The following is a 15,116-nucleotide window of genomic DNA, read 5'->3' on the forward strand; positions in this document are numbered from 1 at the left end:
TTAAAATATATCATCAGGGTAGGTAACCTCTAAGGGCTTTTCCAGTGCTAAAATTCTATTTTCTTTTTTGTCTTTCATACAACTGACTGCTGGTAGGCTTAAAGCCTATGTGTACCAATTTGTGTCAGTAGGTGGCATCATAAGCTACCGACACAATAAAACGGATCTAGGAAACTGGCCAAAATCTACAAATTGATGGATCAGTTGCCCAGAATGAGATACAAAGAATCAAGAGTAGAGTAGATGATCCAAACAAGAAAGACATTACCACCATGTTGGAATTTAAGATAATTTGGGGTTAAACTGGTTGTTCCTAGCTTCCTTGGAAAAAGGAATCTAAGTTGAAACTCTTCAAAATACTTTAAAACTGGCTTGAATATAGATGGAATGTATTTTACACAGAAATAGTCCACATATAGACCATATGAAATTTAAAAAACTTTTCATAAAAGTCAGGATCATCATTATAAATTAGTTCTATTATCACACAAAACTAAATGTACCTTTTTAACACTCTCCCTCTCCGTTTTACATAACGAAGAGGCTTTCCTAGTGTTCCAAACCCTCTTTTAGAGAAAATGCCAGGAGCCTTCCTTTCCTCCTTTCAGGAACAGACTAATCACTGGACTGAATGTAATCTTTGGCTAATTCCTAGCTAGCTTTCACTGTGCCTCTGATTCAGAGACTATGCTTCCCAAGGAAGGTGCTTTCAGTTTCTAGAATTCTGACTGGCATATGACAAGTGTTATTTTATGAGTAAAGAAAACTCTACCTTTCCTTTTGGATAAATGCAGTAGTGTTTTGTGGGTTTTTTTAAAAAGTGCTACTCCTTGCTTGCTTCTTTTCACCTATGGTTGAAGGGGTAGAGCAAGATTCACCTTCATCATCAGTGTTTGGTAAAAAGTGCAGAGAAGCCTAACCAGGCGGTGCCATAGTGTATAGAGCATCAGACTGGGACACAGAGGACCCAGGTTCGAAACTCTGAGGTCGCTGGCTTCAGCACGGGCTCATCAGCTTGAGCATGGGGTCACTGGCTCGGCTGTAACCCTCTGGTCAAAGCACAGCACGTATGAGAAAGCAATCAATGAACTAAGGTCCTACAACAAAGAATTGATGCTTCTCATCTCTCTCTCTCCTATCTGTCTCTCTCTCGCTTAAAAAAAAAAAAAGTGCAGAGAAAAATAAAATGACAATCACCTTTAGATAATAAAAGGCTACACAAATTCCTAACATTAATTTGACTTGAAAATTGGAAGACATTCCCTTTCTTAATAGAAGAAAAACAATGAGTTACAGATGATCCAAACAGTAAATGTCTGCTAATAACCCTTCTAAGTAATTAAATTTAAGAACGGAAAGGCCGTGGGTTCCATTCCCAGTCAGGGCACAGACAAGAAGCAACCAATGAGTGGGTGTACAACTAAACGGAACTAAGGGGAACAAGTTGATGTGTGTGTGTCTCTCTCTCACCCCTTCCTTCTCTCCCTCTTAAATCAATGAAAAAAATTAAAAAACAAAAACAAACACTTGTACACTGAAAATTGTTATTAACCAATGTTACCTCAATAAACTTAACTTTAACAAATAACAAAATAATATCTATCCTAAAAGAAGAAAAAGAAAAAGAAATAGCATTGAATACTGTCCGTCTGACCCTACTACTATGTCCCAAGAGGGCCATGACAGCTTCTGGCTCATTTCTAGCTACTGTAGGCCTCCCCTCCCTTTATCATTAGCATGGCCCCAAGGAGTAGGACTCATAGAATAGAATAATAATAAAATCCCTTAGATTGGGTAAAGAATCCCCTCCCCCCCCATGGGGAAATCTAAACTAACACCTTTTGATTTTCATCTTTCCTCACTTTAAGGCATTGTCCTAAGAACTCAAATAAGTAAAGAAAGCAGAAAACAGATTCCCACTTTTATCTGAGCTTTCTGAACTGGTTCATCCCAGCATCTACCTCCAAAGACTGGATTATTAGAGATTCCAGCTAGGCTTCTCAATGTGAGTTTTCCCTCTTATTTATATTTCCTAAATAAGCTGTTTTCAAAATCAGCAGAGAAGTAGACTAACTACAAAACACACTCTTCCTATAGAATCTCGTACTTTCAAAAGAACCAAGAACTCCCTTAAGTATTATGACAGGCAAATTATTCTCATACAATTTCCAAGTGGATTATTTCAAGAGAAACCTCTCCCTGAACATGGCAGTCTCTAAACACTAGCAGAGATATCTAGAAGGAGAGCTCTCAATTGGAAATGCTTAGCAAGGAAATTTCAAAGTAACTCAGATCAGTGTAATAGCATCATGGAAAAATGCCTTTAGCCAACACTATATATGCCACTCCCCCTCACCATCCTGGCAACCAAATGATATCAAAAGTGCCATAATCATTGAACAAAGGGCCAAAATATATGAAAAGATATCACAAGAGGCATACACATGGGCAAATAACTCTAGATGAACTCAGAAATCTTAATTTTTGGACAAGTCTTCTCAAAGCTTATCATGAGGTTGCAGACAAAAAATAAAAATGTAGTTAATTAAGATGCTATAACTTTTACCTACATATTTACAGTCAGCAACATTTTAAGATGCCTAGAAAAAGAATACATTTGTATTGCGCTTCATAGTTGCTACCTCATTATCTCAGCTGGAACAGAAACCATTCTGTGAAACCAGCCATTCAGATGTTACTGGCAACTCACAGATAACAGAACAGATCTACATGAAATAAATCACCTAAGGTCACGTAATTAACCAAAGAGCATATAGCACTTGAGTAAGGACATCTCCTACCAAGGCTGGGCTAACTCACCCTGATGCACAAACAGAACTTGGAGGGAGAATTCCCTCCGGTTGTCCAAGGAAAGAACCAAGAGGTCTTTTAAGATGGATCCTCCCTGCAATTTGTCATCAGAATAAGGAAATGACTGACAATAATTTTCTTTCAAAATAGACCTTGGAAGGTGTCCCTGTTTAAAAAAAAAAAGAAAAAGAAAAGATTTTTTGATTGGTAACTCGAATATGAAGGTATTCCCTGTTCATTAGACGAGCAAGCAATGACAAAGCGTTTATTTTTAGTGCCCCAGCAGTCTTCTGAGTCTTTTAAGTAGACAACTGCTAGACAGTACTGAATTTTTGAAGTTAAACACCTAGCAAGTTGTCTGGAGAGACAACTACTGAGAAAAATGCCAATTTTAAGAAACAATAAAACGCCTAGTGTCCCAATGAATCCAAGAATGGTGTGTAAGTCTGAAGCAAGCATCTTTTTTTTTTTTTTTTTCATTTTTCTGAAGCTGGAAACAGGGAGAGACAGTCAGACAGACTCCCGCATGCGCCCGACCGGGATCCACCCGGCACGCCCACCAGGGGCGACGCTCTGCCCATCCTGGGCGTCGCCATGTTGCGACCAGAGCCACTCTAACGCCTGGGGCAGAGGCCACAGAGCCATCCCCAGCGCCCGGGCCATCTTTGCTCCAATGGAGCCTTGGCTGCGGGAGGGGACGAGAGAGACAGAGAGGAAAGCGCGGCGGAGGGGTGGAGAAGCAAATGGGCGCTTCTCCTGTGTGCCCTGGCCGGGAATCGAACCCGGGTCCTCCGCACGCTAGGCCGACGCTCTACCGCTGAGCCAACCGGCCAGGGCTGAAGCAAGCATCTTGAACTCATAGCTCTTTTAAGAAAAAAGAAAAAAAAAAAGCACTCGCAATTCTCCTCACACACCCTCTACTCCTGTATTTAGGAAACAGAAAATGGAAAGGAGAAACAGTGCCACTTGAAGTTCAGCAGAAGGAAGGAATGTGATACAATATTAGACATTTAAGTAGTTGGTCCTGTGAAAGAGTATGAGGAGGATCTGAGAGGACAATGTGTACAGGGCTCCTGATCTGTCAGACAGGAATTATAAAGGAATTACCCTGGGAATGTTCACACTGATTTCTTGCCAGCTTGAAGGACCAAATTCCAGATGTTGGGACAAGGTAACATTAACATCTACAGATCTCTGAAACCAAACCAGCAGGGCTTTTAGCTAAGCAATAAAGTGAAGCATTTATAATGTTGGTCTGGTGAGGTGACCATCTTTACTAAGAAAAATTCAAAGGAAAGCAGACCTTTAGTAAATAACTTTCACCTATATTAGCATAAGAATCACCTATAGAATTTATAAATACAGATCCAATGAATCAGAAAGTAGGGTGCATTTACTTTTTAATTTTGTTCTTTAAATTCTAATGTAACACATGTAATTCACATTCAATCACTACAAAAATATAATACTTAATGTAAGAAATCAAAGTTCCCTGGATCAAAATCTGTCAAAGCCTGTTTTTGTTTTTCTGTATATAAACTAACACAGATATACATATGTGAAAAGATATTATAATTCTACAACTTGGCCCTGGCCGGTTGGCTCAGTGGTAGAACGTCAGCCTGGTGTGCAGGAGTCCCGGGTTTGATTCCTGGCCAGGGCACACAGGAGAAGCGTCCATCTGCTTCTCCACTCCTCCCCCTCTCCTCTCTCTCTCTTCCCCTCCTGCAGCCAGGGCTCCATTGGAGCAAAGATGGCCCGGGCGCCGAGGGTGGCTCTGTGGCCTCTGCCTCAGGCGCTAGAATGGCTCTGCTTGCAACAGAGCAACTCCCCAGATGGGCGGAGCATCGCCCCCTGGTGGGCATGCCGGGTGGATCCCGGTTGGGCGCATGCAGGAGTCTGACTGCCTCCCTGTTTCCAACTTTAGAAAAATACAAAAAATAAAATAAAATAATAATAATAATAATAATTCTACAACTTGCCTTGTTATATATTTTTTTACATTGTTCCATAAAAGATTTCCCTTCTTCACACCTGCACAGAATTCCATACTGCAGTGGTCCCCAACCCTGGGCCGCGGACCAGTACCGGTCAGCAGAGAAAGAATAAATAACTTACATTATTTCTATTTTATTTATATTTAAGTCTGAACGATGTTTTATTTTTAAATATTGACCAGATTCCCTGTTACATCCGTCTAAGACTCATTCTTGACGCTTGTCTCGGTCACGTGATACATTTATCCGTCCCACCCTAAAGGCCGGTCCGTGAAAATATTTTCTGACATTAAACCGGTCCGTGGCCCAGAAAAGGTTGGGGACCACTGCACTAAGCCACTGGCCATGGCCAACCAACGTTCCTGAAGACAAAACCTCTTATCACATTCAACATCATTCAGTCTAGACATTTTTAACATTCACAATGAAACTGTATTGCTTGGAAGATCCTCACAGTTTCTTTTGCAAGAAAACTAGTATGAGCACCAGAAGCGTATCTTTCCCCTTTCTGACCCCTCAAGACAACTTTATGTCTACAGGCAATTAAATATGTATATACTGTATATAACTCAGTTTCTTCATCTATAAAATAGGTGTAACAATCCTCACAGGATTCATTTGAAGGGAGCTGTTATGACCTTCTGGCATTAGTTTTCTATTTGTATGTTTGCATATAAGTTCTAGTTCATTAGATTGTTTACTGTTTTAAGCTTAGGGATATATCCCTAAAACCCAGCGCATTAAGAACTCAATGAGAAAACATCTTTTTCTCCCCTTATGTATCTGACAGAAATTCATGGCTAGCTTTTTCTTTTCTTTCTTTTTTTTGTGTGACAGAGACAGAGAGGCAGAGACAGAGACAGAGAGAGAGACAGATAGACAGGAAGAGAGATGAGAAGCATCAATTCTTTGTTGCTGCACCTTAGTTGTTCATTGATCGGCTTTCTCATATGTCCCTTGACCAGGGGGCTACAGCAAGGGGACCCCTTGCTCAAGTCAGTGACCTTTGGGCTCAAGCCAGAGACCATGGGGTCATGTCTATGCTCCACACTCAAGCCGGTGAGCCCATGCTCAAGCTGGTGAGCCCACACTCAAGCCAGTGACCTCGGGGTTTCGAACCTGGGTCCTTAGCATCGCAGTCCAACGCTCTTATCCACTGCGCCACCGGCTAGTCAGGCATGGTTAGCTTTTTCTAACAGCAGAGCAGCTCCAAAACAAAGTCATCAAGGACTCAGGTCTGGCTGGTATGAATGAACCAGTAATTATAAAACAGAGAAAACAAGATCTCATTTTGAGTTGCCAGAAACTAAGTAATTACATCTCATATATCTAAAGGGCAGGAATTCTTGTGCTCTTCCATTTATATGACCCAGACAGGAAAATAAATTAACAAAAAAGGTCTTACAGTAAATTGCAAAAGGATACAGAGCTTCTTATGAAGATAAATAAGATAGGCGAGGAAAAGGAAGCAAACTTCGGGTACAAACAATGGAAACTTTCAACAAAATAATTTATTTGCAAAAAGAATTTTAAGATTTCTGAAGACCTAGACTGATCTGTAGTTTGCACAGTGGGTAGAGCATCAATCTGGAATACTGAAGTCGCTGGTTCAAAACTCTAGGCTTGCCCAGTCAAGGTACATATGGAAAGCAACTATTATGAGTTGATGCTTCCCGCTCTTCCCCTCTTTCTCTCTCCTCTCTCTAAAATCAATAAACAAAATCTAGAGGGGTTAAAAAAAGATTTCTGAAGACCTGTATCATACCCAAAATCAGTTCTGATGATCCATATGGTAAAGTTCTCTAACAAACTTCAAAGCCTTGATCGACTTCAGGCTCAGATTTTATGTATATACCTTTAAAAAAGAGCCAATAACCCAATTAAATGAACAGTGGTCTTTTAAAGAATTCATATAGCTTTTACTGAGTTCAAGACAAAGAAAAAAAAAGACATCTATCCTTGATTTTCCTCCACTCACTCACTCTCCATGATTCAGTCTTTTACTAAATCCTATTGATTTTGTATCTTAACTATCTTTCAATTCAAACATTTTTCTAGTTCCACTACTACCTATTCTAAGCCACCATTGCCTCTTGCCTGGATAACTCCTAGTCCAATTCATTCTCAACACTAGACACTGATTTAAAAATGCAGATCTCTTCATAGCATTATTTGTGAGTATTTGAGCTGAAAACCATTGCACCTGCCCTATTAATCACAATTATCTGACCAGTTTACTTGGCCAATTCCCTTAGCTGAAATGTCACTGTCAGAAGCTTCCCTGAAACCCCAGACTAGGCTTAGGTTAGTTCTTCCTATGAACATGCTCCTAAAGTATTCATCCAACAATTATCTATTGTGCACCTACTGTGTGACGGGCTAGAAAATAGGGTGAACATGAGAGACAAAATCCCTGGTCACTTAGAACTTATTTTCTAATGTGGACAAGTGAATTAGCATGAGGGAGAGTATGCCTATATGCATGTGCAGAGCAGGACACAAAGAGCAAGAACAAATTAGTGTGAATTTATATATATATATATATATATATATATATATATATATATATATATGATTTTATTTATTCACTTTTAGAAAGAGAGAGAGAAGAGGGAGGAGCAGGAAGCATCAACTCCCATACGTGCCTTGACCAGGCGACGACCTCAGTATTCCAGGTTGATGCTTTATCCACTGCGCCATCACAGATCAGGCTAGTGTGAAATGCTATAAAGAAAATATCTTTAAGTAACATTAAACAGAGAACTGAATGACAAGACAACTCAGCAAAAATCAGAAAAAACGCACCAAGTTTAGGGGACAGTTGGCTCAAAGTCCCAAAGTGAGAAGAACTTGCTTTATGAGAAATACAAACATGGCCGGTTAGGAGGCAGACTAAGGAGAGTGGTTGGCAAGGACCAGATGATAATTATTGTGCATATCACTTTCCATTTCATTCTTTCTTTCATCTAGCCTCTTTTCCCATTCTTTGTTTCCTTGCTGGTTTAGCATCTAGCTCAGATTTAAGACCTAGTTGATTAATAGCTATTAAAGTTACCGTATTTTTCACTCCATAAGACACATTTCCCCCCCCCCAAAGCGGAGGGGGAATGCCCATGTGTCTTATGGAGCGGAAAATACGGTATTTTATTAAGTATTTTAACACACCATTTGGTTCAGAATATTTTTTTTCTTATTTTCCTCCTTAAAACCCTAGGTGTGTCTCATGGTTAGGTGCATCTTATGGAGCGAAAAATACAGTAATAACTACAACTGTACTAGCTTTTAATACTATTTAAAAAACCAGCCTGACCAGGAGGTGGCGCAGTGGATAGAGCGTCGGACTGGGATGCAGAGGACCTGGGTTCGAGACCCCGAGGTCGCCAGCTTGCGCGTGGGCTCATCTAGTTTGAGCAAAAAGCCCACCAGCTTGAACTCAAGATCGCTAGCTCCAGCAAGGAGTTACTCGGTCTGCTGTAGGCCCGTGGTCAAGGCACATATGAGAAAGCAATCAGTGAACAACTAAGGTGTTGCAACGCGCAATGAAAAACTAATAATTGATGCTTCTCATCTCTCTCCGTTCCTGTCTGTCTATCCCTCTCTCTGACTCACTCTCTGTCTCTGTAAAAAATAAATAAATTAAAAATAAATAAATAAATAAATAAACCAAATCGGTATGACTAGCAAGTGGCGCAGTAGACAGAGCGTCGACCTGGGATGCTGAGGATTCAGGTTCAAAACCACGAAATCATCAGCTTGAACATGGCTCACTGGCTTGAGTGTGGGATCACAGACATGACTCCAAGGTCACACCGGCTCAGCTGCAGCTTCCCTGACAAGGCATGTATGAGAAAGCAATCAATGAACTAAAGTGCCACAACTATGAGCTGATGCTTCTCATCTCTCTCTCTTCCTGTCTGTCTGTTCGTCTGTTCCCATTTCTCTCTTTCGCTAAACAATTAATCAATAAGCATGTACTAAGAGCCCAGGTGGACTATAGGGTGACTAAGTCACCCTGGCTGAAATTCTACATCATAAGAAGCCCCTCAGACACAGGCAAATGGAGCTGTTTGGTCACAAAGTACAAGCTTTTAAGAATCTTGTAAGTGTAACAATAACTAACATTTATTAAGTACTTAACACTTACTGATTATATGCAATAATATTCAATCCTCATAACAACTCTTTTAAGTCCATTTCACAAATGAGGAAACTAAGGCTTACTGAAGCAAAGAAAATTTCCCAAAGTTCCCGAACAGTGAGACACAGAGACAGGATTGAAAGATGACATATAAAAAGGTAAAAAAGTTGGAAGTTCATTTCAATCAAAGAAATGACAAGAGTATGTAATAATTAACAAAAGAAATATAAGCAATAATAAGTAGCCACAGAAATACTACAAGGCTTGGAGGAATAACTGGCTAAGGTGATTAGGAAAGGTTTTGAAAGTTGGGATTGCAGCAAAACTTGAACAGCATTTGAAAAGGTGGATTGGGAAGAAGGCAGTTTGACTCAAGGAACTGTTGTGAACAGAAGCAATGAGGCATGTCTGAGATAGATGGTGTGTAAACCAGTTTGGGCAGGAGTAGACTGAATAGGAAAGTGGCAGGTAACTGCTAAACATTTTTCTACAAGGCCTCTTCCTTCTTAAACTCAACAGTGCTTAATATCTAACACCCTTGGGTTCCTACCATTCTATACTCCTACTTCTCTCAAAAAGCCTACACTGCCGTCAGAACAGAAAACTAAAACCTGAAAATATCTTGCATGTCACTCCACGCATGGCCTTGCTAATTGTTGAAGTGTGCTCCTGTCCTAGACCAGCAGTCAAAATCCTACCCATCCTTCAAGACCCAGCTTAAAGCTACTTCTCCCATAAAGCCTACCCAAGCTTGCCAAATATTATTTCTCCTTTCCTTGCAGTTCCAAAGCATTGTTTCTATTTTCACTCAGACACTCAAAGATAGGGCAGTCCTATGTCAGGTGTTGAGCCCTACATGGGCGATAAGGATGACTGTCTCAGACTTAGGTAATTAGGGAATAGAAGTTCAAAGCTGTCAGCTTTTTAGGGAATGATCCGTAAGAAAAACCCGAGCTATAAACTCCAAATGGAAAAAAAGAAGTACCTATGACAAGCTTTAGCAACTATGCACCAGTCATAAAAAGGCAGGTGAAGGCATGTGTAGCATTTGTTTGTAGTCCTCCTGATTCATGTTTCTAAGCAACTTTAAGTCTTGTAGCTGTAGCTGTTTATGAGGCAAATGCTTTCCAGATGGGAAACTTTACCAAGCAGAAAACAAGAACTTTGCCACACACCCAGTAAACAGGGGTTTCATTTTGAAGAAATCTCTGCCTTTGAATTCCAGGATCTAGAACTAAAATACTGGTGTGTGAATAATTAGATTATATGAGATGTATCCAGAAACTTTGCTAACCTCTTTCCAGTCTGTTGATGTGGATGAAACTACAGTTTTGGGTTGAGAGGCCACAGGGAACTACAAATATTAGTAGGAAACAGTTAATGTAGTGTGTCCGTAAAGTCATGGTGCACTTTTGACCAGTCACAGGAAAGCAAAAAAAGATGATAGAAATGTGAAATCTGCACCAAATAAAAGGAAAACTCTCCCAGTTTCATACCTATTCAGTGCAGTTTGATGTGGGCTCACGCACAGATTTTTTTTTTAGGGCTCCTTAGGTAGCTATCCCGTATAGCCTCTACAGACTCGTCACTGACTGATGGCCTACCAGAACAGGGTTTCTCCACCAAACTGCTGGTTTCCTTCAACTGCTTATCCCACCGAGTAATGTTATTCCTATGTAGTGGCGCTTCATTATAAACGTGCCGATATTCACATTGCACTTTGGTCACGGATTCGAATTTAGCGAGCCACAGAACACACCGAACTTTCCTCTGTACCGTCCACATCTCGACTGGCATGGCCATGGGCTGCTTCGCTGTATACACAGTGTTACGTCGTCATCTGCGCATGTGCACATGCTGCCACATCATCCTACAGAAACTGGGAGGGTTCTCCTTTTATTTGGTGCAGATTTCACATTTTTATCGTCTTTTGTTGTTTTCCTGTGACCAGTCAAAAGTGCACCATGACTTTACGGACACACTGTATAATATATGAAGCAAATCTTTTAGTTTAAGATAAAATAAAAATTATTAGAAAGCTACAACAGGGCCCTGGCCAGTTGACTCAAGGGTAGAGCGTTGGCCTGGCGGTGGATGTCCTGGGTTCAATTCTAGGTCAGGGTGCACAGGAGAGGTGCCCATCTGCTTCTCCACCCCTCCTCCTCTTGCGCCTCTCTCTTTCTCTTCCCCTCCTTCAGCCATGGCTTGAATGAAGCAAGCTGGCCCTGGGCACTGAGGATGGCTTCATGGCCTCTGCCTCAGGCGCTAAGAAGAGCTCCTTGCTGAGAACTGGAGCAACACCCCAGATGGGCAGAGCATCGCCCCCTAGTGAGCTTGCCTGGTGGATCGCGGGGCTGGGGGGGGGGGGCAGGCGTCTGTCTTTGCCTCCCCTTCTCTCACTAAATTAAAAAAAAAAAGGAAAAAAAAGATAAGAAAGCTATACCAGAATTATAACTTTGTTAGAATTAAAAGCAGTGATGAAAATGGGAGTTGATGCTTCCTGCTCCTCCCCCTTCCTCTCTTTCTCTCTCTTCCCCTCTCTCTAAAATTAGTCTCAAAAGAAGCACCTACATACAGGTAACACAACAAAACAAGATTTACTGACACTAACCTAACCTATCACATTACCATAATTCTGTTAGCCTTCGATGGGTTTGTTAGCTATTATGAAAGAAAAAGGCATAATTTCACATACAAATTAGGTTGCAGCTTGGTCAACAAATCATAAAAACTAAAAATAGGAAAGATTTAACACAAGTTATTCAAGTCAAATATAGACAGGACCAGAATTTTGTCCATACCTAAACTTCTTCCATTAACCTTGGAAAAGATATTCAACTTTCCAATAGATTTCACTATTGGGAAATATTTAACTATACAAAGGACACAAGAGATTTTTCAAGATACTTTTTTTTTTCTTCCCAAGATACTTTTAAAACAGAAAATATTCAAACTATATACTTTGCTGTTGAAACCCAGAATCTGGGGCTTCTCCTAGCCCTTGACTAAGGTACTTAAAAATTGTTTCCTGCACAATCTGCAAACCTTTTCTGTATTTTAAAGCCAGGGTGAGTATATTAAAAGTGAGACTAAAACAGGCAACAGTTTTCCTCTGCCATAGGTCATAGATCAAAGACAGGCAAACTGATTGCATAATTGCACATTAATTCATTCTGCTAACACATGAAATTCTCAGAAAGGATCTCAAGGCCTTAGCCATTCATTCAACAATCTGAACTGCTTACTATGGGCCACACACGTGGGCGAAAAGAGGCATGGCCCATCTTATGCGAGCTCATAAACTAGGCCATCAGCATTTTATCCCAAAACCTTTTCAGAGAAATAACCTATTACATGAAAATTCTATGAAGTCTAATGCAAAATCTGTTATACCACCAGAGAAAGACTATGAATAAAAACGGGAAAATTTTGAAGGATAAACTACTAGGAAATGACAAAAATGCATCATTCACTTTTTAAATGATGTGAACTCAAAAAGAAACATTTCCCGCCTGACCAGGTGGTGGCACAGTGGATGGAGCGTCGGACTGGGATGCGGAGGACCTGGGTTCGAGACCCCGAGGTTGCCAGCTTGAGCGTGGGCTCATCTGGTTTGAGCAAAGCTCACCAGCTTGGACCCAAGGTCGCAGGATCGAGCAAGGGGTTACTCGGTCTGCTGAAGGCCCGCAGTTAAGGCATATATGAGAAAGCAATCAATGAACAACTAAGGTGTCACAACAAAAAACTGATGATTGATGCTTCTCATCTCTCTCCGTTCCTGTCTGTCCCTATCTATCCCTCTGACTCTCTCTCTGTACCTGTAAAAAAAAAAAGAAAAAAAAAAAAGAAAAACTGATGATTGATGCTTCTCATCTCTCTCCGTTCCTGTCTGTCCCTATCTGTCCCTCTCTCTGACTCTCTCCCTGTCTCTGTAAAAAATAAAAAGAATAAAAAAACAAAAGAAACATTTTCCTCGACACTAACATGCATACCAGGAGATATAATGGTTGCTTCTTTTCTTTCCATGTATGGTTAGAAAATTATTAGTATCCTGTATTCAAAAATACAGAAGATTAGAATATCCTTGCTTGGCCTTCTTTAATCAAGAAGCTAGAAGCACCAGGTTACGCATTATTTACATTTTTAGTAAAAAACAATTTAGGCTATAGCATTCATTGAAAAAAATAGAACCACAGGGAAAAGCAGAAATGCCTCAAGATCCTGATCTGCCCCTTGATTAAGAGGCAATCAATTCCAACAAGGTGCCCATCAATCATACCACTTTTTACATAAATGTCTGTAAACACCTAGGAAAGAACACAAGTACTACTTTACCAAATGAATTCATGCATTTATTCCAAAACAATGGGACTTTTAAAACTATTCCAAATTGCTGACATGATTCTGAACATAATTGAGAAAATTATCCACTCTGGGCCAGAGATTCTAGTGTAACTGATCTTTCAGTAAACTACAGTTCAATTGAGTTAAACCAATATGTGTCTGAATATAATACAAATTCATAAAAACTTTCACCTTAAGCTTTGAAAAACGGTAATAACATATTGCTCACTTTGTATTCAAATTTTCCAACACGGAAAGGCTGGCTGAAACAAAACGAAACAAAACACGAAAGAGGGGGAAAAAAAGTCAGACTAAAAAACTTTTCCTTTGTATCCCAATTTCCCACATCCCGCAAACTCTAACTTAACTCCTTAAATATTAACTCATCTATACATTTCTGCAATTTCACTGCCCTTTTTGACCTGTAACAATCCTACATAAAAACATATGAAACCGTATAATTCTGATTCAAAGCCAAGAGCCGCATTTGGACTTTCTAGCTTCCTAAAGGAATCATGGCGTGAAGGTAGCAGAAAACCTGGAAAGGGGAAGAGTGTTTCATCCTTTCCTCACACATTTCCACAGCGTCCCCACTGTGTAAGGACCCATCAGGAAGGATCCCCACTGTGTAAGGACCCATCAGGAAGGATCCCCACTGTGGAAAGATCCATCAGGAAGGAAGGGTGGCCAGTTTTCCTGAAAATACTCTCGAAACATCTGCTGTCTAACCTAACAGGTCGCTCATTCCGCCTCTAGAGCCCAGCCAGGCAGAAGACCGTTCCTCCCCCCCCCCCCCGCCCCATTTTGCCGAACAGGTCTTACCTCCCCGGGAGCACGCCGTGGGCTGCCCAGCACCCTCTTACAACTTGTTCGAAGTTACTTCTCCCCAGCCTTGCAAGCGAAATTTCTCCGGGAGCCCCGGCCAGACCCCCACTTCTCAGGTTACGTTTCTAAACCTCGGTCTTGCAGTTGTGAGCCCTCCCACACATGTCCAAGCATCAAGGCTGCCAGCCTGGCCCCTTCCGGATCTGCTATCAAGTCTTTCCTCTCCCGCCCAACCCCGCAGCCGCCCACCCAACCCACGTAGCATTGTCTGGGTCTACCGAGCCGCCAAGAGCGATCCACAAGCGCTAGGCCCAACCGAACCGCTCTAACGTCCGCCTCGGGATTCGCCGCCCCGCCCTCTCCATCCTTCTGGCGTCCAGCGTCCAGCGTCCGACCCCCTGCGCGCAGCGGAAAGCCCGTCGCAGGCTGGGCGCGGGACCCGCTCCCAACCTCCGCCGCCAGCACGCGGCCCCTCGCCCAAGGCTCCCGCTGCCGCCGCCACCGCCGCGCGTTCCCCCTGCCCCCCACACCCGCCGCCTCCTCGCCTTTAGCGGACTCCGCACCTCGGAGCAGCGCCCAAAAGCAAGGGAGGAATCGGTGCCGCGCTACTGGCGCGTCTTGTCAGGCGGGCCGGAGGAGTGGCGCCCAGAAAAGCAACAGGCCGGATGGCCTCGGTCGAACCCCCGCTGAAGCGGCGTACCGCAGGCCCCACCAACTGCCCTCCCCTCCGCGGAACAAAAGAGCCTCGCACTCTCCACTGCCCGCCGCCGGCACTGCGCTGGCGCGACGACCTGCCGCGGGGCTCTATGGGACTCGGAGTCCATCGGAAACTACAAGATCCGATGTGCTGCGCGCGTCTTACGTCGCTACGCACTGTTTATGAGGATTTCAGGGAGTTTTAGTTTTTAAACTGCCAAGTGTTGAGGGAATGTAGTTTAGAACGTTGTTACCTAGAAAATTAGAATATGTGTTTTTATAAGCGAGTCCCTTAATGCTTGTTC

The 15,116-nt window shown here is 42.0% G+C and overlaps 1 protein-coding gene across 2 annotated transcripts in view; it reads right to left on the reverse strand.

Moving 5' to 3' along the window:
- CBX1 (chromobox 1) overlaps positions 1-14,813 on the reverse strand; it is a 29,339-nt gene extending 14,526 nt beyond the window's left edge. Inside the window, exon 1 of one of the 2 annotated variants that reach the window (XM_066263842.1) lies at positions 14,679-14,813. The gene's annotated coding sequence lies outside the window, so the exon portion shown is untranslated. Of the gene's footprint in view, positions 1-14,660 lie in introns of both variants that reach the window. The other variant, XM_066263843.1, reaches the window with a different exon arrangement.
- Between the last annotated feature and the right edge of the window lie 303 nt (positions 14,814-15,116).

This window comes from Saccopteryx bilineata, chromosome 2 (genome assembly GCF_036850765.1).
Source record: "Saccopteryx bilineata isolate mSacBil1 chromosome 2, mSacBil1_pri_phased_curated, whole genome shotgun sequence".
Classification (NCBI taxonomy): Eukaryota; Metazoa; Chordata; class Mammalia; order Chiroptera; family Emballonuridae; genus Saccopteryx; species Saccopteryx bilineata.